The sequence below is a fragment of the Sphaeramia orbicularis genome, chromosome 9 (assembly GCF_902148855.1).
Source record: "Sphaeramia orbicularis chromosome 9, fSphaOr1.1, whole genome shotgun sequence".
Taxonomy (NCBI): Eukaryota; Metazoa; Chordata; class Actinopteri; order Kurtiformes; family Apogonidae; genus Sphaeramia; species Sphaeramia orbicularis.
Window position 1 is genome coordinate 28,623,920 of NC_043965.1, and position 26,020 is coordinate 28,649,939.

Sequence of the window (26,020 nt, forward strand, 5' to 3'; positions counted from 1 at the left end):
AGTTCAGCTGCACTAAAGGATGTAGACAGCTGCATGTTGTTTCAAGGATGACCTATTTTTAACTGCGATTCACATCTTTACATGATTGAATCAGATTGTACTAGACATTCATTAACCCTAATCAAGATGAATATATGAACAGTACGTACAATAACACCCCTATCAGCACGGATCAAAAGAAGAAGTATACTTGCATTGTTCGCTAAAATATATCACTAATCTCACATTGTTATCAAGAAAATTTCAACGTATTATGGGCTCAGATAAGGAACATGGAAAACTGATCTGAAAGGTATTTGAATTAACATTAATTAATCTGGTCTTGTTCAGATAATATCAAATAATAGCTTTCAATGTGCTTGTTATTTGCAAGCAACAAAAGCCTCTGACCTGATTCCTGGTTTTGTCCCCATGTTAACCAACACTTATGAGGCCCAGTTTAGTGTAACATTAGAAACATAGAGACAACAGCCAACCATTTTAACCTTTGTCATGACTTCAGACACACATATTGACATAGTATACATTCATACAATAGATAATGGAAGGACCATTGTTTGACCATAAACATATGTAGGTTTCGACTTGACTGGCAAAATTGTTTCAACACAAAAATGACTATAAACATGTAAGCAGTTTCAACCCATACAAGCTACATTACACTACATTAAAGCTGTGTATGTACATTTATGTGACAGTAAAACTCGCAGCTTCTTGGCTGATTTGTAACTTGAGCTATGCTTAAAAAAAAAAAAGAAAGAAAAAGAAAGAAAGAAAAAAAAGAAAAGAAAAGTAGAAGAGCCACTGCTGCTGGTTAGTATGAAAGAGGAGTAGGGCCACTGGGGGAAAAAAATGCAAATTAAGGTCCAATATATATATATTTTATCATTATTCTGAAATAAAAGTCAGAATTCTGACTTTAATCTGATAATTCTGACTTTTTTCTAAGAATTCTGACTTTTTTTCCCCCATAATTCTGACTTTTTTTTCCTCAGAGTTCTGACTTTAAACTCAAAATTCTGACTTTTTTCCTCAGAATTCTGACTTTGACTCTCAGAATTCTGACTTTATTCTTAGAAGTCTGACTTTAAACTCAGAATTCTGACTTTAATCTAAGAATTCTTTAATCTCAGAATTCTGACTTTTTTGTCATAATAATAATAATAATAATAATAATAATAATAATAATAATAATAATAAATATATTGGACCTTAATTAAAAAAAAAAAAAAAAATCCAGTGGCCCTAGTCCTCTTCCATAGGTTAGAGTGTCTTATGCATGAATATTTTTTTCTGTGACATCATAATTAAGATTTGAGTTGACGGAAGGGAATTTATTTGTGTAATCTGTAACCGAAGAAAAGCTGGCAGAAAAGAAAGCTGTGTGAAAGTAACAAAAAGACTGAAAGGAAATACTCATGCCATGTACTTCTGAATGAGTCAGTCATGTGCTGTGGTTGTAGGTGTGGTATTATTTCAGGCAGTTTTATTCATTTAGTTACTCAGCTCCACAATACAGAAGATACATACAGATGGGCAAGGTATTATATAACCTTATTGTCCTGGAACTTAAGTTTTGTCTATGGGATAGTCTGGGAAGTGTTTGCTGAACATGTTTAAACTGTGTGTGATGGGATTTGGTGGGGGGTTGGCATGGTGTGGTCATACATGCATGCTTATTTAACCTCATAAATTCTCGCTACACATCTGGACATGACTGAAGATGGAAATGAGCTTTTAAATAAATCTGGCCCAACCATTTTCTCTCTGAGATTACTACATTTTTTTTAATTATTATTATTTTGGTACATGGTTCTTGTTAAATAAGTTAAACTAAACCAATCCCAAAATAACATCTGTGATTAAATGATTGAGGTTTTTTTTGTTTTGTTTTTGGAACTTGGCAATGTTCTCCAGTAATAGGAACAACTGGATAGCATACATAAGATTTTGTGTTGCATCCTTCAAATTGATGCCAAGACATGTTGGAGCTATTTAGCACTCGAGAGACACTTTTTGTTGATGTTTTCTTTATTTTTCCAGTTACCTGTAGATGTGACATGGCTGGCTCCAGGGCATCCTTTGTCTCATCACAAAAGCCACTAGCAGCTGATACAAACATCATTGGACACTCTTGGAATACACACCATCTCACCTGTCACGCTGTAACAATCACGTCGGCAACTTGGTGCAAACATGAGGTGTAAAAATGTACACAGACACAGCCATCAGCTTGGATTCCTGTCCCGTGCGACCACTGACGTGTGTGTTAGTATGATGGCGTCTGTGTGCTTGTGTCTGTGTCTATGTGGATGGTTGCCTGTGAGTGGATAGGTGGAGGCCATCTTTCATCTCATGCTGTGATCAGATATTCTACCTGATATGATATGATGATACAGGTCCAATTAAGGGATGGGGTTGTGTGAAAAATGTGATGACAGGGCAAGCGGAAGACTCGACTGTGATCTGACATCTGAGAGGGAGAGAAAGACAAGGGAGAGAGTGAGAGCAAAATCTCAAAAGGGGTAGGAAGAGAATAGGTAAAGGTGGGGGAGGACAGTGAGACTGAAAGATGGTTGTAGGAAAAAGTGGAAGAGTGATGCTGGTAAAGGAAATGAAGATGGGCTAAGCGTGAGAAAAATAGTGAGAATGGATGTTAAGCGGGGAGGGGGGGCGTGGAGAATTAATATGATTAGGATGGAGAGGGGAAAGTGGCAAAAAGATGAATGGAAAAAGGAGAAAAATCAAGCTACTGTACAAGACACTATTTGTTGGACAGAGTTATGATACCTGCATTTCTTCTTTTTGCAGACTGAATGTCGGTTTTCAGATTCAGGAAAACAAAAGTCTGATGGAACCATTCATTTCTTTACAAAAATATAAATCTGATACGTTGCATATAAACGTAAAAAATGTTAGGGATATAATAAGCATACAATCATTTTAGCTTTAAACATTTTTTTCCCCTTTTTTGCCCATGTAGAATCATTTGATTTGGCAGACATACACTGCAATAACAACATGGACTGGAACTGATATTACACAGGAAGGCTCCTTGGTAGCATCTCAAATCTGTTTCCTCACATTTCATAAGTCTGTCTGGATAAACTACAACTGTGTCAGGTGTAAGATTTTGATCAGGATGCAGGGTACTTTGATCACTCTGCCAGCTTTTATCAGCACGCATGCTCTTCTCATAACCAAATAGGACCCAATTATGTCAAGCAGATTGTTCTTTAGCTGGAGTGCCAAAGCACTGGCATAGAAAGGAAGAAATAACTCACACTAAAACATCACTTAAAGCAAAAAAAAAAAGAAATACCTTTATTTAGCTGTCAGAAAATACTTTTAAGACTCAGTCTTACAAAAAATAATGTAACATTTTTCCATCATATTCTGAATAGTACTTTCCCAGACATACAAATAAATAAATAGGTCACAACAGTATTACAATTTAAGGTCAGAGTATATGGTCAAAACCTTGCATAAGCCATTCAAATACAGTTGCGGAAAAATTATTAGACCATCAAAAGTCATCAAAAACAATGGTTATGCAATCAAGTACTAACTCCTGTGTGTATTATGTGACTAAAACAGACAGAAAAGAAAACATGAAATGCCTAAAAGCATTGTTTTTTGCAGTACAATGCCATAGCTTTTGATGTAAGAACCATGTAAAATGGCTAGATATCAGCTCTGAAATTGAACTCTCAAGAGCTATTTTTGTTGTTATCATTATATTTGTCCAAATAAATGTATCTTTAGTTGTACCAGGCATTAAAATGAATGAGAACTTGAAGAAAACAAGGGTGGTCTAATAATTTTTTCCGCGATTGTAAATTCATAGATAGACAGTAAAGTGCAAATGCTTTAGAATGTAACAAGAAACTTTCAGGACATAGGAGATGATAATGTGAAGTTCCAATCTTGATCAATTCCAAGTTCCCATCTGGTTCGTGTGGAGGACTTCATTAACCTGGAAAGAGAAACATTGAAATTATTGAAACAATTGCATGCCATTTTAAAGCCTCATTTACATTTCCATACAAAGCAAATTTTCACCATTTTGTGTAAAACACAACAATGGATTCAACAAGTTTTCAATGATAAAGTAAAGTGTAGCATTACATTTATCATTCCCAGCCAGGAGATCCTACAGAAACCTGTTAGTCACAGTTTATCCACATTAAACATAACACTTGTGTGTGTACAGTTTGTCATTGCTAAAGAATAAGGGACAGCAGAGTTTCATCACATCCCAAAGCAAGATCTTTGAATGAATGGAGTTCACTGAGCTGTGAGTTCCCGGTGTACTTGAAGGCGACAAAGGCCTCAACAATAGTCGCTGACATTGGTCCCCCTCATATCACACTGCACTTTCCTCCCATTGTTCCCCCTGAACTTCTCACATGTATTGTCTTACATGATATCCTTAGAACCTGATAAGACGCCCGGTGAAGGGTTTTGTAGCTGAGGACACAGGCCTGGGAGTGTCTCAGGGTTACAGCTGCTTATTATTCTCTCATAGAGGAGACTGGGAGACTGTAGGGTCTGGGGAACGCCTTATCGGATCCCCTTTACACCCAGCCTAACCTGGGCTACCTGCACAACCGGCCCTTCCTTCATTACTACTGCCATACCAGACACTCCCTTCCTCCAGAAAGACATTATGGTTTTATGTTTCTCTGAAACTATAGAGCTATTTCACAAGCTTGGGAGGTATTTGGGGGCCAATATGAATGTATAGTCTGTACTAAACAGCTGGGGTCATTTGAGACAAACCATGAGGATGCCTAACGGCCTCAGTTAAACTTTCAACATACAGTGTCATTGTATGAGTGTGACAACAAAGGGAGGTGTCATTTAATAATCCTATGACTTCAACAGAGGAGTTTCAGAGAGGTTCATTCAAACTATATTCCCAAATTTTTCTTATCAGACTTTTGAAATGTCCTGGTATGCATGCATTCCTGCAAGGTAATACAGTATAAATCAGCACATTCCCTCAGTTTTTTTTTTTTTTTTTTTTTTTAAGAATGCAGAAGTTAAAACAACTATTTTGGCCAGACTGTCTACTTCAACAAATGTCTCTGAAGTTTGTATGACAGAACAGAAGAGTTTGTGGTTGGCAGCTGGTCCCTGGGCCATCAACAGCTAAACTCAGCCTAACTCCAAAAGGGAAGCAAATGTAGACAACTCAGCACACCACCCTGCTTGCACACAGTACCTCAAGGGCACACAGTGTCTGCCTGGCCTGCCTGTCTATCTGTGGCAGCTGATCTCAGTCAAAGCTCTATGTGCCTCTCTGCATCCTGCTCTTCTTCTCTGCTGACATTGCACTTTAAGGCCTATATACAAGGATGATGTCCACAGTGTGTGGATGCTCATGGGAGCAGGACCTTACTGATATTTCTCAGTATTTCTGATATTTTGGTTACATAAGGAAAAGCCTTATGTAAGCTTTGAGAATTGCCAAATAAACACTTATCACCAGCACTGGATGTTTGGAAGGGAAACGAAAGGTTACAACAATACACTTAACACTTTAAAACTTTAAAGTTTATGTCACTTATCGCTGCATATCCAGTCAGTACTGTCAGCAGGGGGCTGTCATCAGCAATGACAAAGAACAACTCCAGGTCCTTGTTTAGGGACATATAGCAGTTATGCTCAAAAGCATCATAATGTGAAGTATAAGTGGCATTATTACGTAGGGCAAAACCTCATGTGGAGAGGAGATCTGGAAGGAATGTAGAAGAACCAAACCTGTTGACTCTGACCTCCACTGAGAGTCAGGCCACTGTTTGTTTATTTGTCATACCAAAAGTAAATTGTGTTACATTTAAGCCACATCCAGGTCTTCCTTATTAAAACATGACCATGACTGTCCTGGAATGATCTTTTAATCCTTGCCACCATCTTTCACCAACCCTAAACAAGTTGGTTTTGAACTTGGCTTAACCATTAAGGGTGTTTTCACACGGCGTACTCAAGTCCATACCCGAATACGCTGGACCCCAAAGTCTGCTTAATTTTATCCATGTGAATACAACTGTTCCATGCTCCAGTAATGTACCCGAGTCCAGTTGAGAAGGTAGTTCTGGGTACAGACTCCCTGGACTCCAGTACGGTACGTTGCCATGTAAAAGTGATCCGTGCCTGAGACCGGAAATGACCTAACCACCACTCCAACAACGGAAGTGAATTAATCACCACAAGATCATAGATGGTGCTCCTGTTGTCTCCTAAAGAAGCCTTGGACCCGCACAGCACAGGTGTGCCTTATTGACCGAACCACTCAGGGATACTGTATACCAGGGACAACGAAGGTCACTCTGCTTTTGTTTGCCTCAAACAGGCTAACAGATAGGTAAGGGTTTGTCTTCTTCTGACTTCCACGTTTGTTGGATAGCGACAGAATTCCTTCCACACCGCCACCTACTATTTCGGCCCTGTAACACCCACTTGTATTTGGGCACGGACCGTGGTATGCGCTTGTGAACGCAACATCTGCAGGAGAGGTGTGAACATATCCAAGTACGGTACGGACTCGAGACTTCATTCTGTTTCTGGTAAATACATTTTACCATTGTGATTTTGAGATGCCTCTAAAGACCTTTGCAATTGTTATTATCTCAAACATCAGTGCCAGAAAGTGAAGAAAAAGATGAAATAACTGCAATTAATGGAGGTTTTAAGTTCTCATCTGTGTTTGATTAAACATTTTTCAAACTCATCTTGAAACTGAGGCCAAATGGTATTTTGTGCCTTAAATATTTCCTATTTTGTAGATACAGTCAGTGGAGATTCTGCCAGGAGAGACTCACAAACACAAATATAACCATTGCTCTCCATCACAATGCGCACTTATGCAGAAAAATGCTGGATTTTTTGGGAGTGGTCTCTCCTCATCCACAAAAAAGGATTTCATGTCAAAGTGTCTCTTGGGAGCTTGACAAAGGCAGCAAGAAGTCCCTGATTTGCCCCAAGTCTGATAACAGGGTGGAGGAGTTGTATGCCTTGCACTCTGCCTGCTAACTACTCCCAGAAGACTGCAGTCAGATGCTTTCACTCTCCATGAGGAGGCAACTGATGCTGCTGCTGATCTGCAGAGAATTAGACTCAAGTGAAACCTATCAGAAGTAGAAGATACCGAAGTGCAGGAGCAATATGCAGCTGCACATACAGATGCATACAGACACTAACATGTGCTTCTACTGTGTGTTGGACGCTTCCGTCTTCATTTACATTATATAATCTAGGACTGTGGTAAGTATGAAAACACACTACTACATAAGAGATGCAGAAAAATAGACTTGGGGCAACAAACAGACACACATGTACACAAACATGAATACCAAACATCACAAAAGTATGACTGACAGACAGACAGACACAAACACAACATCACCATCCCATTCTCTCTCACTCTCTCTCTCTTTCTCTCTCTATCTGTCTCTGTCCATGCTTCTGAACCTTAGGGAGACATATATTTTTTCATCTGTCAGTATGGATGGAAACAGACATGTTCAAAACACACAACAATGGCCTCGCCAGCACCGAGGAGGCTCTATGTTTTGTATGCTTGAAGCACTGCATTATCTCCTAAGTGTCTTGCAACCCCAGTATAGTAAATAATGGATGCACCTCTTCCTTCTGAAAAACCCCTCTTTCACTTCAGGGACCAGTCATGGTTTACCTGTATAAATGCCCTTTCTGTGTCTTTGGAGAAATGGATAGCACTAAAGGATGTGGGTCAGACGATTTCATTAGCACAGCATTTCTCTCTGTGTCTCCTTCAATCAGCCGTTTGACAGAAGCAATGTCACTCAAAATGTCTTACAGACACTTTCATATAGAATTCTCGGAGAAAAGGGATGCAGAGACTGCTGATCCATAGCAGGAAATTCATGAAATATAGCCCATATAACAAGGGGGCAGAAACAGTAATGCTCGAAAGGAGAGAGCACAGTCACCTCTGAAATCAGCTGAATATCCTTGACGTCTTTAGCCTGGAGACTCCAGTGGTTATGCCATTTGTTTCTGGGTCGCAATCTATGAAGACTCCATTCAACCTAAACACAGGAGAAACAAAATGTTGGTCATACAGATTACATGTATCATACATTAAACAACAAGAACATAAAGGTGATGGACGGATTCATAATTACACTTTAACTGTCTGACTTAGTGGGTCTTGTCTCTTTTTGACCTACTTGTTTCTCTCTACTTTGCACATTTAAGTTAAAACACACACTGGAATTGGGACTAGTGTGCCACAATAAAACTAAATCTCTTTGGTTGCCCTCCCCCATTCATTCTGAGGTTACATCGAAAGAGTTTCAGCTATTCTGAATTATTTACTTGATTCACCATTCGGCCCTTTAACCCCTCAGCAAATGCACAGGCAGTCAGGGTTAAAAATACACTCCCACAGGATCTGTGTTTGACTCCGCATGTATGTGTGTGTGAGCGTGTGCATGTGTGTGGGCAGGGATGTGGGTTTAAAATATAAAACAGTATATAACCCATGACACATAAAACACCTTCCATTCTGTCTCTCTCTCACACACACACACACATACACACACACCGGAACTCATCAGAGCATCATTATGTGGATACTTTCTGAGTGAGAATCCAGGCCATCCCAGATGGGATTATTATAACACAGCTTGATCTGTGCAAGAGCTATGTGTGTGATTGTGCCAGTGTGAGTGTGTGAAAGTGTAAAAGTGTGTGCATGTTTGTTAGAAAATAAGTCCTGACCTCTCTGTATCTCTGAAAGTATAAAATATATAGTACAAGTATAAACCCGTGCCATGCCAAACCATTACCACAAAAGTGTTTTTCTTGACAGCTGTGTCAGAATACTGAAACTGCCTTACATTCACTTACAAGAGAGTATATACAATGGACATATTCAAGGTAAGCCGATGAGTAAAGGGCTGAAATAAAGGTGCCTGCAATACCTGCCTCGCTAACAGCAAACTGAATGAGGGAGGCTGCAGCAGCTTCCCTGTCTGACTGCGTGAATATTTATGTCACTGAGATATGTGGGCCTTAATGGATCTGCACATACACACCGAGGCCAACTCTACTTCGTTTCTTAGCCATGTTGCCGTGGTATGTCCCTGGCATGCAGCAGGGTTGTCATGGATACCCCCAGACACATCCGCCATCCCATAAGTGGGGGGATGCTGAGAGCTTTAGATGGGCTGGCGCCGAGTCTTTCCCCCCTCCTCCCCAAAAACCCTCAACCCCCATTTTCTATCCCTTCCCCCAAAACTGAATCTGTGTCCCTTACTCTCATCCCAACCAGCTCAGCCCCAAAAAGCCCCTTTTTCCTCACACCACCCATGCTATCTGGCAATGTTGAGGCCTCCTTGCTCTTCACTAAAGGTTGTCATATAGTAGGAACGTGTAAGAAAAAAATGGAATGTGAGAATAGACAGAGAAAGACTCAACAGCACTAAAAGCTGAAATAGATGTTAAAGAGGGAAAACGAATGATGCCGTGTGTGTAAGTGCACGTATGGGTGTGTGTATGTGTCTTAGCCTCAGGGCTATGGTTAAGCCTGTACTTCATCCTGAACTAATCCTTTTCATTAGCCATTATCAATAATTCAACATTGCACTTGCTTTAATGGTTAAATGTGGGCAAACGCTCAATCCGCGCACGTCCACTCTGTCATACACACACTTACACACTCTACTAAATAGCACTCACTTTCCTGGCCTGTGACTAATGCCAGTAAGTTGAATATAGACGTATAAATGTGTACATAACACAGTCAGCACACCTAAAGCTTTTAAAGTTAAAATACCTATCAATCAGACACCATTTTGTCCTACCAGGCAGTCATATGATTCCTTGATTTAGGGAAGAAGTAATTTATTATTTCCCTACAAAAGCCTGTTTTACTGCAGATCGTGTTATATTTGCAATAAAAAAGCACATCAAATGCTCTACTCTGAGGTGAGGAAACGAAAGGGTTAATCTTTTATGACGTGTCCCCTCCTGTCCATGCTCTCGTTTGCCTTCCCTTTCATATTCCTCAGTATGGCAGAGCTCACTGCCTGCACATATGCTGAAAAAAATAATCCTCTTTGATTGGAAGGCTAATTTGAAGTGTCAATTATTCTTATGCAAATAAGGGTACAGTTTCTCACATCTGAAATGGGTTGGGGGGCACAGATGGGTGTGTGTGTATGGGTGTGCATGCAAAAATCACCCTACAAAACATACAGCGCCATTCCAACCCCCCTTCTTCCAACTCTTCATCTATACCTCTTAGGGAGGAAAGCTGACATACAAAGACAGCTGGCATAATGGGACGAGGATATTTGCATGCACATTATGCACATTGTCCACACTGAACACCAAAAAGATCATAAATTGAGAATACAAAGCCAAAACAGTAACAAAGGGATAGAAGTGCAAGTCAGCACTGAAACATTCAACAATACCAAGCATGGTTCCATGTTGTAATGTAAATAATGCAATGATGTTGGGCAAACAGGAATACAACAAGAGCTCGGATGTATCACGGGAAGTATTGTGGGCGAACAAAACAATTTACCAAAGCTTTTGTCATCTAAATACTTTCCAGTAACATTTTCCTTTGCTTCTGCCATACCAGAGGTGCAGACGAGAAATATAATCCTACTGTCTGTACAAAGAGAAGATACAAGCAGATCCGGTTGAAAGAAAAAAAGAGAGAGAAAAACAGAGAAGGGGAGAAATCGAGAGCACGGCATACGCTTGAAAGCACACAGTCATGCCTACGTACAGTATGTGAGTAAGTGCATCCTCATCTTTATGTTAATTAAAGCTTCCGACCTAAAACTGAATCTTGATTAGAGATTTAGACTGACAAAGAGACAAACTGAGGATGAAAAAGGAGAAAGAAAAAAAAAGCAGACAGACAGAAGACTCTACAAATAGAGTCTGTTGTCTGACCCTCTCAGCTGATGTGGTGGTTCAAGTTAAAAAAAAAAAAAAAAAAAAAAAGGCTTTTCAGGCCCAAAACAGGATCAAACAACCTGCTGTAGAGTCCAGTTACAACATAACAAAGGCTTACATTCACTCTCTGCCTCAACACACAAGCTTTTACCTCAAAGGGTGTAGAGGGAGACTAAGTCTGGTTTGGCGGGTGGGTGCATGTGGGTATGGAGGGGAGTATAGCGATATCTTAGACGATAATGGTGTTCAACAGATTAGATGGTATCAGCCTACCATGTTTGTTTTCAACAGTCAGCTCCTGCAGCTCTACTGAGATCTATGGTCAACTCTGCAGGCACTTTCCGTCTCAAGGAAACCTTTAGATATTGCAGGAGAAAGTGAAGTACCCTAATAGATAGCATTCAAACTCTCAGATAAAGCCAAGTGCTGAAGTAAGAGCAGATGAGGACAGATCTTTGTCCATAAAGTGAAATACTGAGACATCTCTGAAACCTGCAAGCCTGCAATTGACAGAAACGGTAACTGTTCAACTCACCAGAGAGTGATCGCATTAAACACTTGATAGACTTTTAATTGACTGGCAAATGAATAAGTCACTTTTTAAACTTCCCTTCATTAGAGTAGGATTTTAGTCAGACATATTGACAGATTCCTAAAGATACCATATAGCCAACTATAACAGCTGTCCCTGTAAGCTTTTCTGTCTACAGTAGACAATCTGATTAATCACAGACCCACAATAGACAGCTACTATCTGCTAAACTCCCCAAAACCCTGTTTCTCAAGCAATGAAGAGCAGTCCTGGCAATTTGTATTTGTTTTGCATTGGTTCAGTAGTTCTGGAGAAATTAGTATGCAGTCAAGGATGGGAGGGCTTGTCAAGATCAGGAAGAAATCTCTACCCACCCACTGGGTGGATCTACATTCATGAACAAGGTTGACAAGGCTGACTAGTGTAAAGACAAGGAGCAAATAAAATGGCGGAGAACACCCTGAATATTCTTTTTCATATGAGTGAACTGAGAACACCTTCATAGACAGGCCTGTTCTCTGTCTGTCTTATACGTCTGTTCATCTGTCAACACACTCACTCTCTCATTTTCTTTCTCACACCCTCTAGCCCCTCTTCTCTTTTCCAAAAGTATGTGTCATGCACGTCAAAATGCGAAGGCCAGTCCTTTTGAGGGTGTTCTGCTGGACCATAGAGCGAATAAACATCCATGTCAGGAGAAAGCGATCTGGGGCCCTTCTCTCACTGAGCCCAGGCTCTCCTGGGAAACACACAGCTCATACAATGGATAGAGGAGGCCTTTTGTTGAGTCTCTGGGAGCTGCAGGGCTAGCTCTGGATCAAACACTGGTGTGTGTGTGTGTGTGTGTGTGTGTGTGTGTGTGTGTGTGTGTGTGTGTGTGTGTGTGTGTGTGTGTGTGTGTGTGTGCTCAATTCTGCATTTTGAACATGCACACCCACACATACAGAAGCAAACCACACTGACATTGTGCACATACACCTTCGCCCACACACACACACACACACACACACACACACACACACACACACATAAACAATCAGACCTTCCTCATCTCGCTAAACTCAGTGTGACTAAGTAAACTTCTTCACCCTTTTGCAGTAGTTACCAAGGGCAGGAAGATGAATCTGAAATAGCCAGCAGGAGAAGAGAGAAGAGACAAAGACTAGATAGGTGACGTAAATCAGTGTTGGAATGATTTAGACTGGTTTAGTGTCGGTCTAAAGGGGCTTTCTGTTATACTATATACAAATCACAGTTCAAAGCCTGTAGCTGGGCTCCCTCCTGGGGTCCAAGCCAAGGAAATCCTGCTGGGAAGTGTCTAATGCTTGTGGGTAGCCTGCATGTGTGGCACAGTTATTTATTACACTGGCTTGAGACATCTCTCAAATCGAATATCAGCATGAGATGATGGGGGAGGAGCTGACTGTACCCTAATCTACAAACATGTATAAAAGAGAGAAATCAACTTCAGTCAGTAGTGGAGTGATGGTTGGTTGATGCATATTAGTAAAATAGATACCGCTGCTGTGTCATCATTTCCAAAAACAACTAGGTTTATAATGGCTGAATAGTATGGGCAAATGTGGGGACAATGCAGACACTAGAATATGAAATTGCAACAGTTCCTCCTCTCTGCCCAGAATGCATTTTAATAAATTTCCATTCAAGCCACTGCCTTGCTCCTGGCCTGCTGCCCCTCATGTAAGATCTATGGGAATTCTCCTCACTGAAATGAACTCACACCGTCTGACCCTATTCATCCCCAAGACTGCACTTTCTCTAGGACTCCCCCTTTTCCAGTTCCCCCGTTTCCCACAGACCCCCTCTCTCCTCTCACCCGCTCTCTCCGCATCCTGCCCTCTTTTCTCCCTACCTTCCCACTGCCCCCTCCTCTTCCAAGTCTCTGCCTTGCTTTCAACTCCAATTTTGGGTACAATGAAGTTGTTCTGGCTGACAGTTTGGCCAGTAGAATAAGTGTTGTTTGAGCCTGCTGTGTGGCCCTGTAGTGGGCTTATTCTCCCCCTCGCCGGCTCAGTTACCGAGAGCCTTGTTGGTGGGACACGGAAGCCATCCGTCCCCACGCTCCCATCCTGACCCAAACAATTAGCCTCAAACCACACTCAGGCTCACCTGCGCCTCCTTCTTACATATAAACAGGCATTAATGGACATGCATACACAAAACCACTGTTCCTCATTGAACCAGCTACTGTCAACAAATGATCTGTACTTTTACAACATGAAATATGAGTGTGAACAAGACCATAAAACTTGCTCCCTTACATATTGTATATCATGGATATCTTCTATATTACATCTGTTGTGGTTTAGTAGACCACAGCCAGGTTGGCCTGATTTACTCAGTTACTCCATGTCTTGTAGGACGTGTCAGAAAGGATTCTGTATTGGGGTCAGCTGGAAAGACAAAGCCTGAAGCTCTCTCTCTTCTGTCGCTTTCAGTAAGCATCAACCAGCCTCTTTTCTCTCTCTCCCCTCTGCTCCCACCACCCCCTATTGCTCCCTCTGTTTCTTTTGCAGTTTTCTGCTTCCCTGTTCCAATGAGTTATCAAACAAATATAAAAAAAAAAAAAAAATACACTCAAAATCTTCTTGTGCATATGCCATCTGACACAAATGCACACAAAAGCACACACACAATCATACACACCGAAGCCAGGACATGAGAAAGTGGCTGAGAGAGGCCCTGATGGGGGGACCATATGTCCAGGCGTTGTATATCAGTCGGCTCGCCCCCAGCGCTCTGCCAGACCACCATAACTTAGTTTGTCTTCAGCACAAAGTTTGGTCCAAGCTTGGCTGGGTTCATTAGGAACCTATTCTCTGGAGCCAATGAAGCTCAACAGACCTCCAACAAAGGAGCTAATCACACCCACTGCTGCTCTCTCTCTCCCCCTCCCTTCCTCACCTTTGCTCTGTTTTTAAAAACTCTTTAATTTCCACTCATAAACACTATTTTACTAAAAAAAGAAACCACACATAAAATCATTCAATGCCGAATGTCAACCAAAATTTAGACAATACAGCACAATCTTTGGCCTGTTAAGCATAGAGAATAAACAATTATGGTAGCAGAATAGCTAACTGATGACAGAAAATAGCAATCGTCCAATAGGTATACCTTTCATTCCTCGTGTCTAGATTGTCTGCAGTTCAGAAACAAACACAGGTAATTGTGTCTCTGTTGAAGAATCACATCTGTGACTGTTTGTGTATGTGAGGGGACTTCCAAAGTGTTAAGTTCACACCTGACAGACACTTTACTGGCTCAGACACAAGTGTTAGTGAAACATGGATGTGTAGAATGTATGCTGCAATGTGAATTTGAGTGCATGTGTGAGTAAAGGATGCGGTGCAGCAACAATAGAGAGCCCCAGGCAGCTGAATACTTCAAATGACCTTGAACCTCAGCATTCTCCATTCCCATGGCTGCAGGGACGGTGAGCATGTCTGTAGGTTTGTGAATGTGTGTTTGTGTGTATTTGAGATGAAGAACAATAAGCCTTTGCACTTTGTGTGTGCACGTAATAGCTTTTCCAAAATTTAGTACCATGGACAGTCAGGGTGTGAAATGTTTCAAGATAATATGTTGTAAATGTGAGCTTTGAAATGAAGTTTTTTCAATTAAAGTTCCAATTCTCTCAACATATAATTTCTTCACTAGTTTATATGTCTTACACAAAAACAATTCATTAATGGGCTTATGGTTGCTGTTTGCGCTTTGTTATCACATTCCACTGTTCACATGCCTACTCTAACAACTCTCAGCCCTCAGCACATTTGCCCACCATGTAAAGAAAGAGTCTTACTCCATACCATATCCCCTACTGTGCACACAAGCTAGAGGCAAAGCACAAATGCACCTGATCTGGACATGGCTTAAACGCAGACACTGTACACACAGGATGGTCCCAAAGCAGGCAAACAGACAACCATTCATGTGCACAACGACGAAGAGGACTTGGTGGGTTAAGAATGGCAGTAGGGGGTATGGGGTGGTGAAGGGAAGCTCAGCGAGGGGTGGTAAAGGCCATGTCACCAGGCCCTGCTTGGACACAAATGTCAGCAGCATGACTACCTGTACATGGAGACCCAGCAGTGAGAGCCCCGAAGATGATCAAGAGGAAACAGATGAAAAGCAGAGGAAGAGACATTATAGTGCAACACAAACAAAGGTAGTAAGTGTAAAGAGAAAAGATTTATCATGAGGGAGACTAGTTGGTTTTACCATTCATAAGCTAGGCTTTAAAAAGATGAAGACTGTGAGGAATCCAGCCATTTGATCTCTTGTGTTTTCTGCTGTTTCTACATGATATCAGTAAGAGTTTCCAAGTTCTTTTTTTGTGTCACATCTATTAAAGAATTTCATTTTTCTCCGTCTTTGCAAAAAAATATTAACACCAGTGGAATATTAATTGATGTGTCTTAATTCATCAAATTAAAGCTGTTTGCAGTATCAATGCCAGATATTTTTCTATCCCTCACCCTACTGTCAGATGCATCACTCAAGGACATGCAATACTGTGTGCACCCCTCCCTCCTATGCCCTATGTTGCCATTGTTCTCTATCCACTAGATGTTGAACATTTCAACTTTCAAAGTGGAGAGAACACAATGCCCTCTGTAGCCTAAAAACACTGAATACATTACAGGCATTTTGCACTTGCACTTGAATATTCCAATGGAAAGAAACATGAAAGCACACATGCACATTGCACTAGAGAGTCTAATGAAAATGCAATGCTTTATTTCTTTTTTTTAAAGGTCACAATGTAACATTCTGAGATACTTTAAACAATAGACCGCCTCTACGAATGCACTCAGCCTTAATTGTTTGCATTTGTAGAATATTTTACCTCAAAGAGACAAGGTCCACTTCACAGTTCCATCCTAAATTAGAATGTAGAAATGTGTGTTATGATGCTTTTTTTTTTTTTTTCGATCATACAAAACCAAGTCTTAAAGACAGTGCACAAAGATAAAACCAAAGGACTTGAATTATATGTACAATGTAAACCAACTAAACTAAGGTCTTTAAGAACAAACAGCAGTGTGGTGGGATTTAACTTAATAATTGGGAAAAACAAATACACAAACACAAAGCCACAAAAATATCCAGGCAAAGCTGAAAAATGTTACCTTTAACTCTCTTTTGTCATTCTTAAAGTCTCAGGACTCTTCTGAAGTGTCAAATGGAGATTAAAGGGTTACAAACTTGCATAGGGTGGAGGATTTTTTTTTTTTAATGTAAAGGTTAATATTTTAGACCAATTTATTTTAGATCCTTCCCGACAAAATATCATGTGGTTGGCCTTGTTGTCAGTCTATTTATATACTGGATTACTGTAATTACCGGTGGACAAAGACAATGACCCAAAATAATGCAAATAATGAAGTGTCAGATTAACGTTATACTGAGCTCTTTCCATTCAACAGCTTGTTTTGGTGATATGATAATATAAGATCATTGATTGTTCTGTAGAATAAACACATCCTTACGGTCAACATTTCCATTCTTTTGTTAAATTATTAGTTTTTAGTATAAGAAGTAGAATTAATTGTGTTACCATAATATTATCTAAGTATTAGATCATTCACACAAAACACAATTCCAACTTTTAGGTGAGAAAGACACTGAAAAATAACATCACTAAAGGAAAATACATGTATAGATTGCATAATAGTTTACATACTTAGTAACACTATGGAACATGCTTAAATTAATAAATACACATATGCACACACACAGTCTCCATATGGCCACAGAGAACAGCAGATTCCCTAAGTCTAAACCCGAGGCCATCTTCTTCTCTGCACGTTTTCCAGAAAAGGCGTGACACTTAATACATTTCTTTCTTTCCCTCCTTTTGCCTTGATTTCGTTTTTGTTTCGTGCCTGCAAAGTTCCTATGTGAAAGCAGTGTGTTCGACTCATCACCAACACTTTTACAGATCCTCAACCAGACAGAGATGATTTGTGCCTGTGTTAAAGCAGAACTATTCCTTGCCTCTTTCACAATATAGATTGCTGCCATTATCTGGAGCTATTCCTCTAGCTGACACAAAAAAAGCAGAAAACATGGTGGAAAAGGATGAAGGAATTTCACCCAACGGTCGTATGAATTGCTGATGGGACCTGAGTGACAATTTGGTATGCAATTGTCAGTGTCACTCCCAGAGACATTGTCATGTCTGATTCCCATCTTGTAGAGTCAAGCTTATAGTGTGTGTTGTCAGAGGACACTTTAAATGGAAGCAGTCCAATCAGCACCACATGCTAATGGAAACTAAATTAAATTTGGGGATTAACCTTGGCTAATATGCTATCACATCTGCCCATTCAAACATATGCATATACACACGTGTTTTACATTGAGCCTAGGCTTTGACGCTAGTGGAACCTGACTAATATTTCAATAAATGTGGAGTGAATGTAGTGGAAATACAAATTCAATAGTGTCCCCTTTCACACTGAGAAATGAAATCAAATCTTTTGTAGCCGCTGGGCATTGACGGTGGGAAAAACTTCGAAGTGAAGGGGGTTCCTCGGGTCACCCGTTTGGGCTATGAATGCACCAGTACCCAAGCGAGAAAGATGGTGTGCCAATGGTACGCTCTTTGCTAATTGATTGCCTCTACTAACAAGAGCATAATGTATTCTATTGTGATCATCTTTTGCCCATGTTCATTAAGCCAAGAAACAGCATGATCTTTCCATTTTGTCCTGCTCCTTCCCTTTTTCAGTCCCCTGCTCCCCTCACCCTCCCTCCCTGTCCTCTTTTTTTTCCTTACTCCCCTTCTCTCTACCCCTTTTTCTTGCACTGGATGGGAAAGGTGATGCAAAGGTGGTATGACAGGCAAAGCATCCCTCACCATCCCAAATGCAAAAAACGAAGAGGAACAAAGGATTGAAGGAGGAAGTAGAGTAGGCGGCTGGGAGCATAATGAAGGAAAGAAGTGTGGACGAGAGGAAAAGACAGGAAAGAGAGATGATGACTAAGAAAGAGACAGAGGCGTATGGAAACAAGAGGAAGATGGTGGGAAAAAAGACACACACTGAAAGTGTGGAAAAAAAGATGGTGGCAGTAGAGAGGTTGAACGTGATCACAGAATCACCTCTCGCCGTCTCCCTCCATCCCTCTCTTTCTCCCCTCCTCCCCCTGTTCTTTGTACCCCATGCTCTGCTCTTGTCAGGTTCCCACTCGCTCCTACTCTCCATAACACCTCCCTTTTTACCCCCTATTTCTCCCCTCTTGCCCCTTTTTTACCCACCTCCCTTCCCCACTTCTCCTCCTCACTCTATCTGGGTTTGCCTCTTAATGAGAGCAGGCGGGACAATAGTACCATTGTTGCCTATGTTTGGGAACCCTGGATTGAAACAATCGCTGTTTACCCAAGCAGTGGCACAGCCTGGACCTTCTTCTTCATTACAGCCGGGCCAAGTCTGATTAAGTCTACAATAAGCAAGTGCTACAATAAGCCACCGAGGCAGCCACTAAGACCCATCGATGCTATGTTGTCTTTCCTTCCATCTCTTTCTCCAACAGGTCCTGCCTTTCCTTTAGTCATAACAAATTTCTATGTTCTTTCTGCAGAGTACATTCTCATCCCTGCCTACTGCTAGCACTGTTGCCCCTCTGATTTGTATATGCTTTTTTAAATTTCCATATCGCATTTACCATAGCAACACAAATGCATGAAACAGATAAAGTGAAATGCATGCAAGGAGAGAAGATATACAGAGGAGAGACAGTCTAATGACAGACAATATTTCAAACCCATTGGATGAATCTGATCTATTTTTCCAAATGACCTTCATAATCTAGGACAAAGCTAATTTCTTTATTAAAAATTTCCACTAGATTTGAATATGCTGCAGGCACTGGCAATATGACTGACTGCGAGAAATAAGGGAAAACTCTCTTTCCATAATAGTCTCAGATCATAAAAAAAATTGCATGGAGGTAGTGTTATCAAACTGATGGTTTTGGCGGAGACATACTGAATCAGTGGATTGAAAGCCTTTTCACTCAGCCACATCCCTCAGCTCTATGGCTTGTAACAGAACTATGCTACCAGCAGTATGCAAAACAGCATCATGAATATGCGTAATTAGGTGGGACTGGTGTAATTTTTCTGGGTTATGGGATGTGACATTTGTGGGGCAGCAGCATAGATCAGCGTAAGCACGACTGACAAATGCATTATCCGTTTCTCTGCAATAAGGCATTTCACACTTTGCAATACAAAATATACAGTTTGCCTTCATACACATAACAGCTTCATACAAAAATGAGCAAAATCATTCAGATAATCATATATTCTATACAGTCATGCACGCATACTTATGCACAGTTGGAAACATGCAATAAAGACAATGGAAAATGGCAGTAGTACTTTTTTTTCTAATGCCTGTATTTTTGAGTGTACACTTATGTTTACTATAGAAAATGGAGAATACAAAGGTTAAAATCAGTCTAAAGTAGCAGATGTGAGAATATTAGATTTGTTATTCAATTATAGAAGAGCCCACAAACCTGAAATTTACAAAAAGAAAGAAAGAAAGAAAGAAAGACAGAAACACAAAGCCCAGCCTTGGAAGGCAGAAGGACACAAACACTACTAATGCCAAGCAACAAGGTTAAAAGAGGACTGATACACATTAATGTTTAACTTCAGCTGCTGTTGTATACAGACCAGGAAATGCAGCACAGTGCAGCTGATGAGAGAGAAGAAGTAAATTTACCTCAACATTTAGCTACACTGCTTAAAAATACCTGGAGGTATAGTAATATGGTTTCTGCTCCTGCCGTCATTTTCCGGCTTTGTGCTTTCTTTTTCTAACAACGTTGAATCGCTTAGCATTTGTTATAATATATGGTGTGTTTCTTTTTTACTTGCATTAGGATTCAATTTACATGAACCTTCAAAAGAGTTCTACATGTGAATGAGAATAAGGAGAGAATAGGTACACTGGCGAAAGCATCTATTAATAATTGGATCATATTCTTAGGCAAGTAGACACACACAGACACACACAGGAACATATGCATGTGCACTCTCAACACACCTCTCTAGCTCTTCAGAGAGAGCCAATTTATAGATACTGTACTGGACCCCCCCACACACAACACCTCTCGTCTCTCACTTTGCCTTGCCATGCCCCTTTCCCTTTCCCCATTCACCCATACAGACATAGACACACACATACACGTAAATACATGCACACACAAACACACCGGCATGCACAGCACCCTGCCACAATCCACCACCCTGCCACACATACCGAAGGGGAGGACACATCCCTCATAGCACCCAGGAAATTAACTTGACATTTGATGCAGACAGAAAAAATATATTTCGGTGGGGGTAGGAAAAAAAAAAACAAAGTGTACCAAAGCAGAGATAGCATAAACCCATCCCTTGTTCACCCTTCCCCACCCCACCCCCCTTAAGCTCAGGGACGCATTCGAGGGGATTTCAGTGATCTGCAATGCAGACGCCACTGGGTGCCCACGGAAAAATGAGCTTCATCTTTTGCCTGTCCTTCTCATTGTATGCTGTCTGTCCCTCTTTGTTTCCATCTTTTATGATGCCGGCGTTCCATTTTCAAACCCCCTCACTCTCCACTTCCACATCATGTTTGCGTCTACCTCTTTGGTAGGAATTTGGAATAAAATATATAACAGCCCTGGAGTATCACTTAATGGTGCTTGGATTGGAAATTAAGGCGTATGTCTTAAGCCCCTCCTTGTGAATATGAAAATTCACTGAGTGTCACAGAGGTTGTTTTGAAATGTTGTCTCCGTATCATTTCACACCATTTACCATCTGAAATCCTGGCCATTTACACACACTAATGCATATCATTTTACTGAGGTGTAAATTTGGTTAATTGCACTGAAATTGCTTCAAAAATCACATGATAAAATAAGCATACATTGACTGGGTGCTATTTTAAAGAGAGCTAAAATGATAGATTTTTGACAACATAACATTACGGTGTAGAATTTTATCCAAGCAGACTGGAAAATAAAGTGCAGTGTGATCTTGCATATGTTTGATAAGATTAACGATCGCTTCGAAGGCCTCGTAGTAACCTCAGCAAGGAGCTTAAACACCACGAGTGAGAGAGGCCACAATTAATATATCATTATGCACTGCTACAGTTTACACCCATGAACACACACAACATGTACCAGGACCGCCGACCAGCTAGTGTCTGTCTCAATATCCCCTGCATTAGACATGCAGGAATGTTAACATCATTATGCACAATAGTGAATGTCTGTCTGTGCCCTCCCCCTTTTCTCCACTACCATATTGTGTCTGCGGGTTTGTCCACATGTGTGTGTGGTGTCTGAAAGAGGGTGGCATTATTTAAATATGATTTTATATATGCACGTTGAAACAAATTGCTGATTTTTGAATCTCTAAATGTGAGACTGCTGAACCGCGTCTTTATTAATATCAGCATTTTGTCGAGTGACGCTGCAGTATATTAATTTCATGAAAAAAAAAATACGTGCTTTAAGAATTGTTTTCTTTTTCATATAAGGAAAAAACAGACAATTTTAATTCCATATTTCTGGGATTTTCTAACCAATTAGGAGTGAATAAATATTTGGAATGAGTAGCCAATAAAACACACACTGATATATTTTGCATTACACACACTCTTTGAACAATGTACAAGACTGTTTTGTATCATGATTTATAATACAGTGAATAAAGATAAATAAGTTAGGATGAAAGCAGTGGCTTTTAAGTTTAGATATGTAAATAAATCTTTCTGCGCATTCTGTGCTGATGCATCTGGTGGTATTGTCCTATTACAGTAAATAAGCAACCCTACTTGTTTTTTTATTATTTATGGTGAGAACCACATCAGATAGCCAAGACAATAAATTACACTTTTTTTTTCTTTTCAGAGCAAAATGGAGACCTAGGTTATCCTCATCTAATCCCCCACACATTCATGTAAATGGCTACCATTTGATCAAGTCGAACGCTTTCTTTGTGACTGTCATTAGTGTTGGTGTTATGTATGGTCTGCATTTCTCTAAAACTGTACGGCCAAAATATTACAATCCACACACACATACATACATACTATTTATGCTGCTGGATTATACAACCCTTTCTCCATTTAAGCATGCATTTCGAGTCAGATTCAAAGCCATTATATGTTTACACAACATAAAGAAAGATTGTCCGGCAAATGTTGTATACAAAGTCCTTGGCACCCTTCTCTGCTTTTACGAACTCCCCTCCTGCCACCTTGCTGTTTCTTGCTGCTAGCGATTTGCATGCATTTGCATGATTTTACGATGTGCATATCCTTTGTTCTGACTGTATGATGATGCAGAAGTAACCCTCCCAACGCAGTGCTATTACACATTCCACTGAAAGCTACTTAGATATTAAATGAAAAAAAAATGTAGTTTTATCTGTTATAATTATAAATTGATGAGAAGAGATTTCTGCAAATACCCAGCTCATCTCCTAGTACACCAATGATAATGTAGAGAATCAGAATGAGGGAAAAAAACATGACTAAAAAAACATGACTATGTTCTAGTTTTGTGGAATTTTTGAGCAACCATGGAAAGGACATATTGTGCTATCGCTAAGAGGCATGAGCATCTGCAATATATAGCACAGGGAAAGGGCTGCATCCAAGCATGAAATATGGAATTACTTGACAAATAGGAAATAGGAAAATTATAGATGGAAACTAAATCATTGAAAACAGAAAAGACACCTTTCACATATTTTATAGAATTTTCATGAATAATGCTCTGTTTTCTTCCCAAGTTTTCTCCCTGGTCTTTATTTATAATTGTATTGCTACTGTTTTACCTGATCATAATGAATTAACTCTTTGCATTTACAATATCTTTACTGTGCAAAATTGTCCATTTTCTGAATGGATTTTCTGCAAAGCTTTCCTGTATACTGGCATCTTTTGTTCTCTTTTCTTTTATCTGCACAGATGACATGCACACACACAAACACACACACACACACACACACACACACACATGCTGATGTTTTAGGACTCTTTAATCATGTAGACACATGCAGACGACTTCATTAATCGCTGTGAGGTAGCTCTGATGATACAGAAGCCGGCCTACAGGACTGGAGGGTTTATATTCACGAATGCGGGTGCAACATTATAAATGCTCAGTCCCGCTGTCACCATAATAGTAAGCAGCTGTACTGCAAATATGCATGTCTGATAGATGATTATGAGTATAGCATAGGCAATCAGGCAATGCAGAGTAAACAAACTATACTGTATAGTAAACAATCTGTGTTTTTATGGGTGCTATTATCTTATTACTCTGTAAATGGTGCTAAGGTGAAATTTATAGTGTAAATGTTTTTGTATTGCCTGAGTTATGAAAAACACAAAACATTACTACCTGACTCCTTAATAAGAAAGGGTAAAACATGGAGGAAAAAAATGTCTGTCCTTATTACCAGTGCAGTGAAGTGCATTTTCCTGAGATTGTGAAAATACACATGTACCTATAAAAGATGGAAAGCTCCTCTGGTTACCGTTCACTCTTTGCAAATCAGTAATAGTTGATAGAGGTTAGATGTTTTTTTTTTTTCTTTTTTGAAGAACTATAAAGTAAAGTGTGCCTGTCTAACTAAATAATGGAAAGTAAAACAGAGGAGTCTAATAACCTTGACCCGCTTTGATTTTTGGGTTTTTAGCTTTGAGTGTGGCCCATCCAAAGTGATAGTTTTGCATATTGTACAGATATGTTGACCCATTGGATCTTTTAGCAAAGACACATTCAGTTTTATTCAGCAGTCTGCCTTCTAATACCAATCAGCAAATTGATATTTAAAACTCTTGACCCCTCTTTATAATGCAGTTATTATGCAACTCTAAAAGTTCAGATAACAACCTTTTCTTTCACAATGAGCACTGGGGTTTTCTCTTAACCCCTACATCACACACTTCTTTGGTCAAACTGATTAATACTGTTAACAATGTGAACTATTACAAAAAAGTAGAAATTTTCTATACGAAGCAACACTATATAAAACCAAACAGTCACTTCTATACCAAAAGATAATTTGCAGAAATGTACTGTGGAGTTCACTAGGACGTCATCTCTCTGTGGTAAAGTCTAAATGGCTACAGACTTGAGCGCTGACTTTTCCTACCCAGTGACTTGCCCTGCCCTTCTAATTGGCTCTTTTGAGCAGTCCACCAAATGTGTGTGAGTATTGGGAGTAATTAGGACTAGTAACACCACCGCACACCAAGACCCATGGGTGCTGATTTACCCCCTCTTCGCTTCAGCTTCTTGTTCTTTTAGCATTACCAAGAAATAAACTTTTGACTCAGAGAACTCTCAACAAGGACCATGTAGAGTCGCAAGGGTATTTTCGTTTGGTTTAATTTTTTTTCCTAACAATGATTGCCCTATATATACTACACCATAACTATCAAGTGCTACTGCACTGTATATTTCTTGCTGACAGTGACAGATGCCAATCATATCAGCTAGTTATGCACAGAATGTAAAACCCCATACTTTATTTTAACACCTCTGTACCACCTCAGCGTCACATTGTTATAGAAAAAAATGGGGTCAGTGTTGGGAAAAGAAATAAGCAAAGATGGAAATCAGCTCCTGCTGCTGCTGCTAATATAATAAACATTTTCTTGTGAAAGCAAGCTTTGCTCATTAAAATGTCTGTCTCTCACCATAACGTACAATGTCACATACAATAATGACTTGAGGTATAATTGACGGAGCAAGATGCCTGGCACGCAACACAAACAATGCCAGCGTGTAGGGCAATTAGTGTTACCGCATAGATGTTTAATGGCTGGAGGAAATTTTTGAAATCACTTCCTGGATGTTGCTGCTGCTCATGTGTGTTGTTGTGCTGATGAACAGTGAGCAGTAACCTCTGTTTCCCCTGCGCTTCTTGTCTTTGCTATGGACCACAGGGCAAAGAATGGGTCATGGGATTTGATATTGCCCATGATCACATTGCCCTAGCTCTCTTCAAACCACTGTTATTCTGTTTACTGTGTCCTCTGGACCAGTACTAACATGTCTGCTTTCATCCAACACACACATGGGCTAACTTTTGGTACAGACAAACAGACAACCATGGACACACACTCACACATCAGCACAGAGAGGAAAAACACTCAGTTAAAACCCTGCTGGCAAAGAAATTTGGCTGGTTTTAGCCAAACAGTCCCTTTTTAGTATTTTAATTCAGAAGCTAAATGTCCAGGATCTCATCTTAAATTAAATAATTATGATTTTTAATCTTTGAAAATGGGCTGTATTAAAATATCAGATTTATGTCCTTGATTTTCAATAAACCTTGCAATGTAGAGATCAGTCTACTTTGGTTGCTATTCTAAAAAAAAAATCTTCCACAGACAAATATAGTCTTAAATTAAAAAAAAAAAAAAAAGCAAAAAACAGTGTTGCAGATGTACATGCTCAGCCTATATA

At 40.0% G+C, this 26,020-nt stretch overlaps 1 long non-coding RNA gene across 1 annotated transcript in view; it reads right to left on the minus strand.

The window, feature by feature from the left end:
• Positions 1-3,829: 3,829 nt before the first annotated feature.
• The window catches only part of LOC115425607 (uncharacterized), a 36,716-nt gene continuing 14,525 nt past the window's right edge, over positions 3,830-26,020 (minus strand). The window contains exons 3-4 of the long non-coding RNA XR_003936254.1: positions 7,977-8,075; positions 3,830-3,976 (exon numbers count right to left, since the gene is read on the minus strand). This is a non-coding gene — a long non-coding RNA (uncharacterized LOC115425607). The remainder of the gene's footprint in view (positions 3,977-7,976; positions 8,076-26,020) is intronic.